We start from the raw sequence: 10,851 nt of genomic DNA, 5'->3' as shown, positions 1-10,851 counted from the left end.
AATGCGCTATGTCGGAGCAAGAACAGCGCCGGTAGTGAAGTTTACATGAGCCAGCTGCAATGGCTATGTGTCCTCTTTTACAGAGGAGAGTCCTCTATTTGAAGAGCTGACAGAGGATTGTCCTTTATATGGTGTCCTTTATTTGAAGAGCTCTCCCGTCCAGTTCCGTTTTAAAGATAAAGAACCCTCAGAACTGTTGCCACTGAACAGCAGGCAGTCAAGCCACCTGGTCACAGTTGTCCATGCTATGGTGAGATGTACTGTTTTTCTTTTTAAATTAGAATCATTATTTCCAAATTTGCATCTATACATATAAATGTATACTCTGGGCTGGTATTAACATTCAAAGCCCTAAACGGCTTGGGGCCAGGTTATCTCAAGGATCATCTCCTCCCATATGTACTTGCCTGGACCCTAAGATCATCCTCAGCAGTCCTTCTCCGGGAGCCCCCACCAAAGGAAGTGAGGCGGGTGGCTACCAGGGAAGAGGGCCTTTTCTGCTGTGGCACCCCGGCTGTGGAACGAGCTCCCTAGAGAGGTTCGCCTGGCACCTACGTTGTTCTCCTTCTGTCACCAGGTGAAGACCTTTTTATTTTCCCTGGAATTTTAGCATTTTAGCTTTCTAGCCTTTTAGCTCTGCTGTTTTACATTTGTGACTGTACTTTACATCTCTGCATTGCTGCTAGGCTTTATGCTGGTTGTACTTTTATACTGTAGTTTTAGGGCTTTGGTATTTGATATTAGTTTTCTATTTGATATTACTTTCATATTTGATATTAGTTTGGGGGCTTTCATCTTTGCTATTGTGGCTTTAATTTCTGCGAACCGCCCAGAGAGCTTCGGCTATTGGGCGGTACAGAAATGTAATACATAAATAAAAATAAATAATTTAGCATGTACCCATTTTATGCAAATCGCTGCCTTCCGTTGTCCCCTTTTTTGGTGATGCGTTTCCTCAGCTTTGGCCCTTCAAAAGCGGATGCCCTAACTATGAACGCCGGACATTGTGAAAATGTGGGGGCTGTGCTACCATGGGGGGATTTATGTGCCCCGAGGGGGACGGAGAAATGCTGTCTTGCAGGTTCCCCTGTGATGCGCATGATGAGCATGTGCCTTTGGCCTCAGCGGTGCGCATGATATAGGTCAAGACCAGCTTTGAACCTGCTGGGCTCCCTGAGGTCTTCGTTGTGTTTATCGTTCAAATTATTGCATCGCTTTATTTTGGCTTTTGACGCCCTTGCCACCGCTACCCCCGCCCCGAGCAATATTTATGGGCTGCTGTTGGTAAGGGAGGCCCAAACATCTGCACAGGACGAGAACCACTTCCTGCACTATGAGGAACCGTTCAAAATGAGCTTGCAAGGCTGCTAAACGGTGTGTGTGTGTGTGTGTGTGTGTGTGTGTGCATGGTGCACGGGGGGGAGACGAGCCACAATTGTTGCTGGCGCTGCCGTGCCCTGTCACCCTGGCAACGGCAAATATTTTCGGCCCAACCGCTTGGGACCAGAACCACACCGGTGAATCACGCCAACCCAAGTGGCGGTGTGTGTGTGTGTGTGTGTGGGTGTGGGTGTGGGTGGGGTGAGTGAAACTTAACAGAAAGCAGAGGGGCTGTTTTCCATCTGGCCGTGGATAGCTTGTACCAAGCCGGCTGAGATCCTGATCTACTAGCTGCTGTTCTCTTTTTGAGAAGCGAGAGTTTCCCTCTGAGAAGAGTGAGGTTAATGGGACACACGGATGACGGAGGCAGACGTCTGATCTGCTCAAGAGGTTGCTTTCTTCTCTAATGCGATTTTGCCATAAAGTCGCATATTATGCGGGGCGGAGGGTCAGTTAGGTCGTGTTAGGCGTAATGGTCTTAGCAGCGGGGCCGGGGTGGTGGCGGCGGGGACGCTTTAACAGTAGTGCAGGGGCAAGTTCAGAAGTGTGGGGTCCCTCCGTGACAGTCACAGCCACGGCCCCTCACAGCCAGGCCCCCTCCTAAGATTGTACAACCTTGTAAGATGTACAGCCTTCAACCGGGATCCAAAAACAGGGCAGCTGAGAGGAAGGCAGGGGTATTTCCGCTGGACGTCTGAGAAAAAAGGCAGGGGTGTTAAAACCCTTTTTCACCTACACACCCAAACACAAACACTGTAGGTTTTCAAAATATGATACTCTATGGAAGCTTCACCCTCTCAACTCAGCCCTCATGGACAGATCCCTTCTCAGCCCCCTTGCACACTCCCTTAATACCCTGATGCTACCCCTTAGCCTTTCCTAAGCTCCTTCAGTACATCTCCCCCTGTCCTGCTCCAATGGAAACGTCCACACACCCAGCTGGATTGACCTGCACGCACGCACGCCCAGATTGGTGTAGTGGCAAACTTGGAAATGCAGGCGCTCATCGTGGCAGTCTCCAAGGGCAGTCCAAAAATGTCAGGCCGCTGTGTCGATCCACGTCAACAAAGCAGTTCTAGGCGTTTTCACCTCCGCCAGGAGCACATCCTTGGCAAAGCGAAGAGGTCTTAACTGCCCATTCCAGACCATGGCATCCCAAAGGTTTGCATTCCAACATGGAACAATATATTGTTGCTTGGAAAATTCCTTCCCCCCACAGCGATGGTGAGGGTCGCAGCTAAGCTCAGAGGGAACAGAGGGGGTAGCAGATGACATCACAGTCCCTGCTCATGAAAAAGTGCCGGGGCTGCGTCCCTGCGAGCCCTGCCTCCATGACACCACTGCCCTTTAAATGGCGATGTGTCTCACTTCACTTCCCACAAAATGTGGGAAGCCAGTCCTATTGTATATACCCCAGGCCCCCACACTCATGCTGCTCAGTGGGGCCCTGGGCCTCTGCCCCAAATTCCTACCCTGATGGCACCACAGATGATCATGCGCTAACATACCTTCCAATTGTCCCTGGGATGGCCTTACCTTTTCATCCTGGGCCTGCCCTAGAAAATATCCCGGCCCTCCTCATTTTTAATGTGATTAATTTTAATTTGAGCCAGCCATCATCCTATATAACAATACTGAACGTGTTCTCTGAGTGCTGAGCCTCGTGTGGCCGAGAGGGCAGCACCGACACACGAAAGGGAGATATCAGAAGCCTTAGGGGTACTCCATCTTTTGCGAGCTACAAAAACTTTTTAGAAGGAAAAACTCTAACGGGGCACCCCCTGCACCAAAAAAAAGTAGTCAGGTCTGAACATGTTCAGTGGTTCAGAATTCTGACAGAGGTGGGGGGAACATGGAAAACCTAAGGATAGGGGAGTGGGAATGGAATGGAACAGCTGGAAAAGGGCATGACTGACTGGCCGGCAGCAACTCCAAACAGAAGCGCTTCACGCTGTAAAATTTTGTTGCAGGGTCAACTAGTAATGTTTAACACCAGCGGTCCCTTTTTACCGGGTTTTGTGGTAAGCTTGTTCCTCTTCTAGCAGATGTATACAGAGGGGCTTGGGATCTATGCCGTCAACTTCAAGAATGCTTGCTGCGTCCCGCCTACTGGGTACCGGCCCACGTTCACCTCCCCAGACAAAGCTGAAGCAGGCTGTCGAGACGCCTTTTGATGCCACCGGCTGCAAAGGCAGGCCCAGCAGACTCTGAACATACGTAGGCAGGGAGGGGAAATTCCCAACGGGTGACAGAGCTATTGGCCAGAAATAGCTACCTGGGATGAATTCCACAGCCCTCGCCGTGATGTCAAGAATTTGCAGGTGGCTGAAGAATGAGATGGATTCTTCAGGGTGTGTGGAATTTACAAGAGCATCATCACCTCTGTCCTCCTGAAAAGCCAACTTTCCTTTCTACAAACTCCCGCCTTTCAAAAGATACTATCTGCAGTTATGATAGACCATGCCTGGCCCAAACATCATCCCGTTTGGATTTATGTATTCTAAATGGAAGTGTTACCGGCGACATCCGGGGAGAATACACATTTTGGCCAGGTACCAGGATGAGTGCTGTTGATCACCTGATTTCCTCACGTAACCCGTTGAAATGTGCGGATTATTTGGTGATGGATGATCGGCTCGACCGCGATCATCTTTCCCTGACCCTGGCCCTAAAGCCCCTTGAGTGCCATATGCCCGTGGTTCCCGCTTTTCAGCCTAACGTTGAGGCTGATATCAGAACCACCCAGGTCAAATGGACTGAGAAGGTGGACAGGTCCATCACGAAGTTGTTAAACATCAGAGCAGGTTTGGTCAGCACCTGGGTCTGAGGACCACTCTGCGAACGGAGTGTGCGTGCGCCCTGCTGGCCCACTCGTGAGTCCCTTTGGTCCAGATGCTAGCCAGCCGTGCTTTTCTCTAGCCTTCAAGGTTGGCCTCAGAGGTGTCAGGTTCCCTGATGACCCAAATCCAGGGGAAACCTCTTTGGAGGAGGAGGAAGAGTTCAGTCGCTCAGCATACCTCTCTCCTAGAGTGGACCTGGGCAGCCTGAGGGGTCCTGCAGTCCCCTCAACCCTGAAATGAGGACAGCCATGGTTCAAGAGTCTCCTCCCTCCTCCTATAGCTCACTGGAGCACGAGTGGCAATGAACCGGGTAGAGTCATTGTCAGAGGGCCTGCTGGGTTGCTAGAAGACCCTTTTTCCCAGGGTATACTCAGGAGCAAGGGCCTTCTTGTGAGGGGGCATACCCAGCTGTGGCTTCTGACGAAGCAGACCCATCTGCAACAGGCGAATCAGGGACGGCCAGCATTTTATTTATTCATTCACTAGTTGTTTTCTGGGCCAAATTCAAGGATGTTGGTTTTGACCTTTAATACCCTATACGGTTCTGGCCCAGCCTATCTCAAGGAGCACCTCCAGCAACACCAGACAGGCTGCTCAACAAGATCAGCCTCGGATGGCCTTCTCTCTGTCCCATCAGCCAGGACAGCTCGGCTGGTGAGGATGAGGGAGAGGGCCTTCTCCGTGGTGGCCCCCACTCTGTGGAACTCCCTCCCTAGGGCACTCCGCCATGCCCCCTCTTTAATGAGCTTCCGCCACGCATTGAAAACGTGGTTGTTCAGGCAGGCATTTGGGGTGGGCTAGGGTAATTTTAGAAATGTGATGTTTTTAATGTTGAATTTTATTGTATGAACTGTTTTTATTGTTGTACATCGCCCAGAGTGGCTGGGTGACCAGCCAGATGGGCGATTAATAAATTTAATAAACAAACAAACAAACAAATAAATATAATTGAGATCAGGGGTGCTGAACCTCTTTCAACCACAATGCAGGGCCCAAACACAAAAAATTGCCAGCATATCATCATCGTCACCATCATCATCAATTACATTTCTATACAGTCCCATAGCCGAAGTTCTCTGGGCAGTTTACAGAATTTAAAACATTAAATACAAAATAAAAAGTTTGAAAACCGTTTACATAAAAGCACACAGACAATGCGCTGATTTTAGCTTCAAGTAGGGATGCTGGAGAAATTCGAGACGGATTCAAATGAGCCCGGATTTCTAAGAATCCGACCCACAGAATCCTCCTGGACTTTCGGGTGATTGTTTTACTTTCCCGAAATTTATGCATATAAATCCGTAGAAAAATCCGCAAGTTTCTGCTGAGGAAACGTAGAATGGAATAGGGGACAAAACACTAAATGTAACGTACTGGGGTAAATTATGTAAATACTTACGTAAATACGTAAATATTTCCGTATTTTTCCGCATGATGAAAAAAAAAATTCGCATCCGTCTGTGGGCGGATGACGGAACGAAAGGCACCTGACAATCCGCAAAACACAGACGGAGCGGATTTTCCACAGTCTGTACATCCCTAGTTCAAGCTCTTCTTGTCAGCAACTCAGTGTTAGGAGAGGCATTTCAGCCTTTTAGGGCTCAATCCTATGTATGTTTAAACAGAGAAAAGGACTACAGCTGAGGAATGCTGGGAGCTGTAGACCTTTTCTCTGTCTAAGCAAGTGTAGGACTGCGCCCTTAGAAGGAGGGAAAATGGCACAGCATTCGGGAAACCACCAAATAACTGGGGCTTGGGGGAAAGGGGTGGGGCCAGGAGAAGGGGGCGTGGCCATCTGGGGAAGACTGGAGGGCCGGATTAAGACCCTTGGAGGGCCGGATTTGCCCTCCAAGCCTGAGGTTCTGCCCTCATATAAGCTCCCAGTCTTTGCCAGACCTCTGCTGTGTAGCAGTTCCCACAGAGCTGTTTCACTCCAGTTATGGGCTTGGCACAGGCGGCGAGGGCAACGTGATATCATTCAGAGGGCCGACACTGGCCCAGAGGGACTAGCACCGTGACTTTTTCTTTTTACATGCCGAAGTTGGAGAGGGTGCGGTGGGGGAGAACTGTGACGTTTTGGACAGGTGGGATCAGAGGTACCAGCTTCTTTACCGTGTGGAGCCACCCTGTTTGCCAGAGAGCAGTCCGGAGCAGGCTGTGTATTTTGCAGCCCGAACCCTCCGCCAAGGGGCCGGGCCTGGGGCTTTTTCGTGGGACGCTTCTCCGAGCGGCTCGCAGCTCCAGCCTCTGCTAAGCCTGCCCGCGTTCTGCGGCAAACATGCCCCGCTGGCTTCAGTTCCAAGCGTTTTCTGGATAAAATGCCTCGGGGCTGAGGTGAACGGCGTGCGTGGCATTCCTGTGCTGCTGTCGGGAGAGGCTGAGCCAAGGAGGATAATCTGGGAGCTGCCTGTTTCCTGGAGATTAACCGCTCTCTAGGATTGTGCGAGGTGCAGGGGCTGGGGGGCATAATTACACCGAGCTACCCTGTCGACTCGGTAATCCCCAGGGGATTTTGCCTTTGCCAGCATTGGCAATCTGTGCCAGCTCCAGGGATTGGAGCGCCCTCGGGCGAGAGCCCCTCCATGGGCCCCCTCCCTCTGTGAGCCCACCTTCTTGATGGGCAGAGACAGCCGTTTTCTTGACGGGTTTTTCTTGTTTTCTTGAAAGAGAAAGAGAGTTTTCTTGACGGGCAGAGAGAGCCGTTGAGCAAGGAGGCCGTGCCATCTCCCGTTCATCTTCCTCCTCCTTCTCCCCACCACCGTTGTCAGGGCCAGAGCAAGAGGCAGGGGAACGAGCAGGTTGCAATGGGGGACAGGAACAGCGACCCCAGGGCCTCTTGGCAGTGGGCCCCCGCTGTGGCGTGGGCCCTCAGCGCATGCCCAGTCATGCCTACCCTTGACGCCAGCTCTGACAGTAACGCTGTGATGGTCTAGAAAAGAGCAAGGGGGAAACGAGGGGATGTTGCTGCCTCTGGAAACGAGACTGATCGGCTCTAACGGGGAGGAGTCTTGAGGGGATGGCCCGGTGGAGAGCGCCGTGACTTCTGTGCCTTGAGCACAAGATGTCCGCCATCTTGCGACGTATTACTGGCAATGTCTGAGTTTTAAAATACTGACCCCGCGGGTGAGGCCGGAGCGGGTGGGGTTAGGACCACTTGCGATGGGCATTTGGGGTGGGCTAGGGGAATTTTAGAAATGTGATGTTTTGAATGTTGAATTTTATTGTATAAACTGTTTTTATTGTTGTACATCGCCCAGAGTGGCTGGGTGACCGGCCAGATGGGCGATCAATAAATTAAATAAATAAATAAATAAGTTGTGATGGGCCGGGGAGGGGTGGTGCGTAGGGGTTATGGACAGAGCAAAGCAGGGTGTGATGTGCCAGGACATGTTGGCCTTCCAGGCCTCAACACAGCCTGCCTGTCAGGGTGGGGGGGAAAGTCTAACAGGGGAGCACAGTAAAACACAGGCCGATTACCCGCCCAGCAAATCCGGCTTTAAAACCTCAAAGTGAGGCAGAAGGAGAGCTGCTGTGATGACACAGAATGTTCGCCAACACTCCAACTGTTCAAGGGGAAGACGTCATCAATAGAACGTAGACAAAGGTGTGGAGTTTCTGTGAAGAAGGGTTAAGTATGTTTAGCCAGGAGAACCTGCAAATTGGGCCTAAGAGATAAGAAGAGGGGCTGTTGCTGTGGTCAACATAGGCGGCGCTCCCTCCCTCACAATATATTTTTTTTATTGTGTCTCCATTAGTTAGCAGGAAGGAGGGGGGTTGGTGCGAGGGTGATTCTTTGGACGGGGAGCCCGGGAGCCAAAAACCAGAGAGGCCAAGTTGGTAGAGTGATTTGAACCAATCACCCAAATACGTTGCTACTTTTTTTCCTGGGCCTACTCAGAACATCTGGCATAGTGATCTATTGACCATCGCTTATGTTTTTAAAAATCTTGTTCTTCCTCCAGGCAGCTCAGGGTAGCATATATGCTTCCTCCCCAATCCCAATTTTATCCTCACACAACAACTCTGTCAGGTAGTTTATGCTGAGAGAGAGAGGTCTCACCATGCGCCTCATAGCTAAGTGAGACTCGAATCCAGGCATACCCGCTTCCAACCTGACACTTTTTCCTCTATATATAATGGGCTCCCGTGGCTAAGTTTCTCCAGATCACTTGCTGTTAAGGGCACAGGAGCAGGGCCATAAAACAAAGATGGCAACCCTGTAGTTGCTGTCGCCAACCTTTTCCCAACAGAGTTCCCCACTGATGCTATAATTCTTTTCCAGTTGTATCTTCCACGTTTTATTAACTGTAGATTCTGCATGTGTTGGATTCAAATATACCACCACCTCCCCTGATCCTTGCCCCCAAAGCACGGTAACCTCCAAAAGTAATATTAATAACAGAGCGGTTGAACCTTTCTGGGGCTGCACTCCAGTGGTGGACGGGACCAAAAACACAGCAAGTGTGGGAACAAAATACTCAAAATACAATCCTATTTTAGTGTGAAGGTCTTATTGCCAATAGGGGGCATGTCAACCTTTTAGATTGGGGAGAAAAACTGCACAAAAACCGGGAATCCACCCCAAATTATTGGCAGATGGGGCAAAGGGGGTGTGGGCTGGGAAAGGGGGCGGGGCTTTCTGGGGAACAGACATCGATGCGTAGCGCTCTTGGCTTCAGACGCCAAGATCTGGCCCTTCCCCAAGAGAAATTCCTTGGGATGGGCTGTGCTCGGCTAAAATTGTGGATGGAGAATGGAGAATAGCACCGACCGTACAGAGAGCTGTGGCCGACTGGTGCTCTTTAAGGCTAATTTACAGAGCTGGCAACGTGGGCAGTGCTGTGTGATGTTGGAGAGGAGCCATTGGGAAGATCCGTGCCCAACGGGGGAACGTAGAAACTTTTCGATCCCTCTCTGTCGGCTGGTGTTGGTTGAGCTTTTCTCAGTTATTGAGTTTTTCGGGGGAGAAGCACACAGAATTTGTCCTGCACCCGGGATGTTGAACCTCTTTCTATCCAAGGGCCAAACTGCATTTCGGGAAAGTGTGCGGGGGGCTGCATTCTAGTGGTGGGCTTAAAGCTCTTACTGCCCCGAACGAAGCTTTAGGAGAGGCATTTGAACCTTTCAGAATGCGGAAAAAACTGCACAAAAGCCAGGAAACCAGCAAAAGCGGTGGTATGCTTGAGATATATCAGAGGCAGCCTTAGAACGGGTCAGAACATTTGTCCATTTAGCCCAGTATTGGCTACTCCTGGGGTCTCCCAATGGGGAGACTCCAATGTGCCACGGACATCTCTCTTGGTGCCTGTCGGGTTCCCTCTCTCTCTCGATCTTTATTTTAAGATTTTTTGTAATTAATTAAAAACAAACCAGGGAGGGTGGCATGCTGCAAACTGAAGCCCCCCCCCATCTATTTGGTTTCAAAAGAGGGGATTTGGAGTTCTGTCTGTCTTTCCCTTGTACTTTGGTTCCTTTTTTTTTAGACTCACCCGTTTGCTTTCTTGGAAAGGAGTGTGTTGTGACTGGCCATGCCCATCATGGCAGCCATTTTGTGACAGCACTCTCTGAAAATTCCAAATGTACCCACCGACCCCAACAAAATTGGAGGATATTCTGACTGGCAGAGACCCTCAGGCAAAAAGAGATCTTTCCCAATGCCTGGTACCTGCTCCTTTGAATTGGAGATGCCAGGATTCGAACCTGGGGCTTTCTGCAGGCAAGACATGTCCTCTACCCCCTGAGCTATCGCAGCTGTGTTACAAAAACCAAGAGGGCTCATCAGAAATCAGTCTCGTTCGTATTTGACATGTGGCCCATAAACCAGACAACTGTTTTGGTAGAAGACTGGATGTTTCACTTGAGGAAAACCCTTTGCGGCCCAACGTGGTTCTGATTTTGCTTTGGACTAAATCTGCGGCAGTCCCACTCAACACGATATTCCAGCATCAAGAGCTTTAAATGAAATTTGACTGAATTTCAGCTGATCTGAGAAGAGGCGGTTGGTTCGATCGTTTGAGTGGGTCAACCGACTGCCTCCCTGCTTATCTGAAGAGTCCCAAATGAAGGATTCTGTGCCTAGACCAGACTCAGAAAGCCAGAGTTTTGCGGCGTGTTGGTGGAATCACCACTGGTTGGATCTTTTTGGACAACCTCTTTCTACTGGAGTTCTACCACATGGGGAACTTCTGTGTCAAGGGTGTTGAACCTCAGGTTCGTGCATCAAATCACCACCAGCCCAGTGAACGTTGGGGCACGGTGAGCAGAGGCCCAGAAGGCCAAAATGGAAGTCTGTAGGCAGCAGTACCTTCAGAGAGCACAAGGTTGTTCAGACCTCTGACCTGGAAGGGTTTTATCCTTTGTACACTGTATTTTAAATACAAAGGCCTGTGGCTGAAGCAAATAAAGGAATCTTATTTTTCTACCTTCATAGGGGTCAGGTAGCCTGATATGACCAGATCAGGCCTTCCACTTTCCCTGCAAAGCTGGCTAGTGATACATAGACTGAATGTGCTCAGCGATGCCCTGGGTTCAAGTTCTGACGTAAGAGGTGGACTACACACTGGTGGGATCAGTTCCCCTTTCTTCCGACAGCCTCATCTTTGCCTTAACACAAGCAGGCTGAGCTCGAAAG

The sequence above is a fragment of the Heloderma suspectum genome, chromosome 17 (genome assembly GCF_057233095.1).
Source record: "Heloderma suspectum isolate Gila_16-S chromosome 17, 16-S_ref, whole genome shotgun sequence".
NCBI classification, from domain to species: domain Eukaryota; kingdom Metazoa; phylum Chordata; class Lepidosauria; order Squamata; family Helodermatidae; genus Heloderma; species Heloderma suspectum.
Note: the sequence above shows the minus strand (reverse complement) of the source record.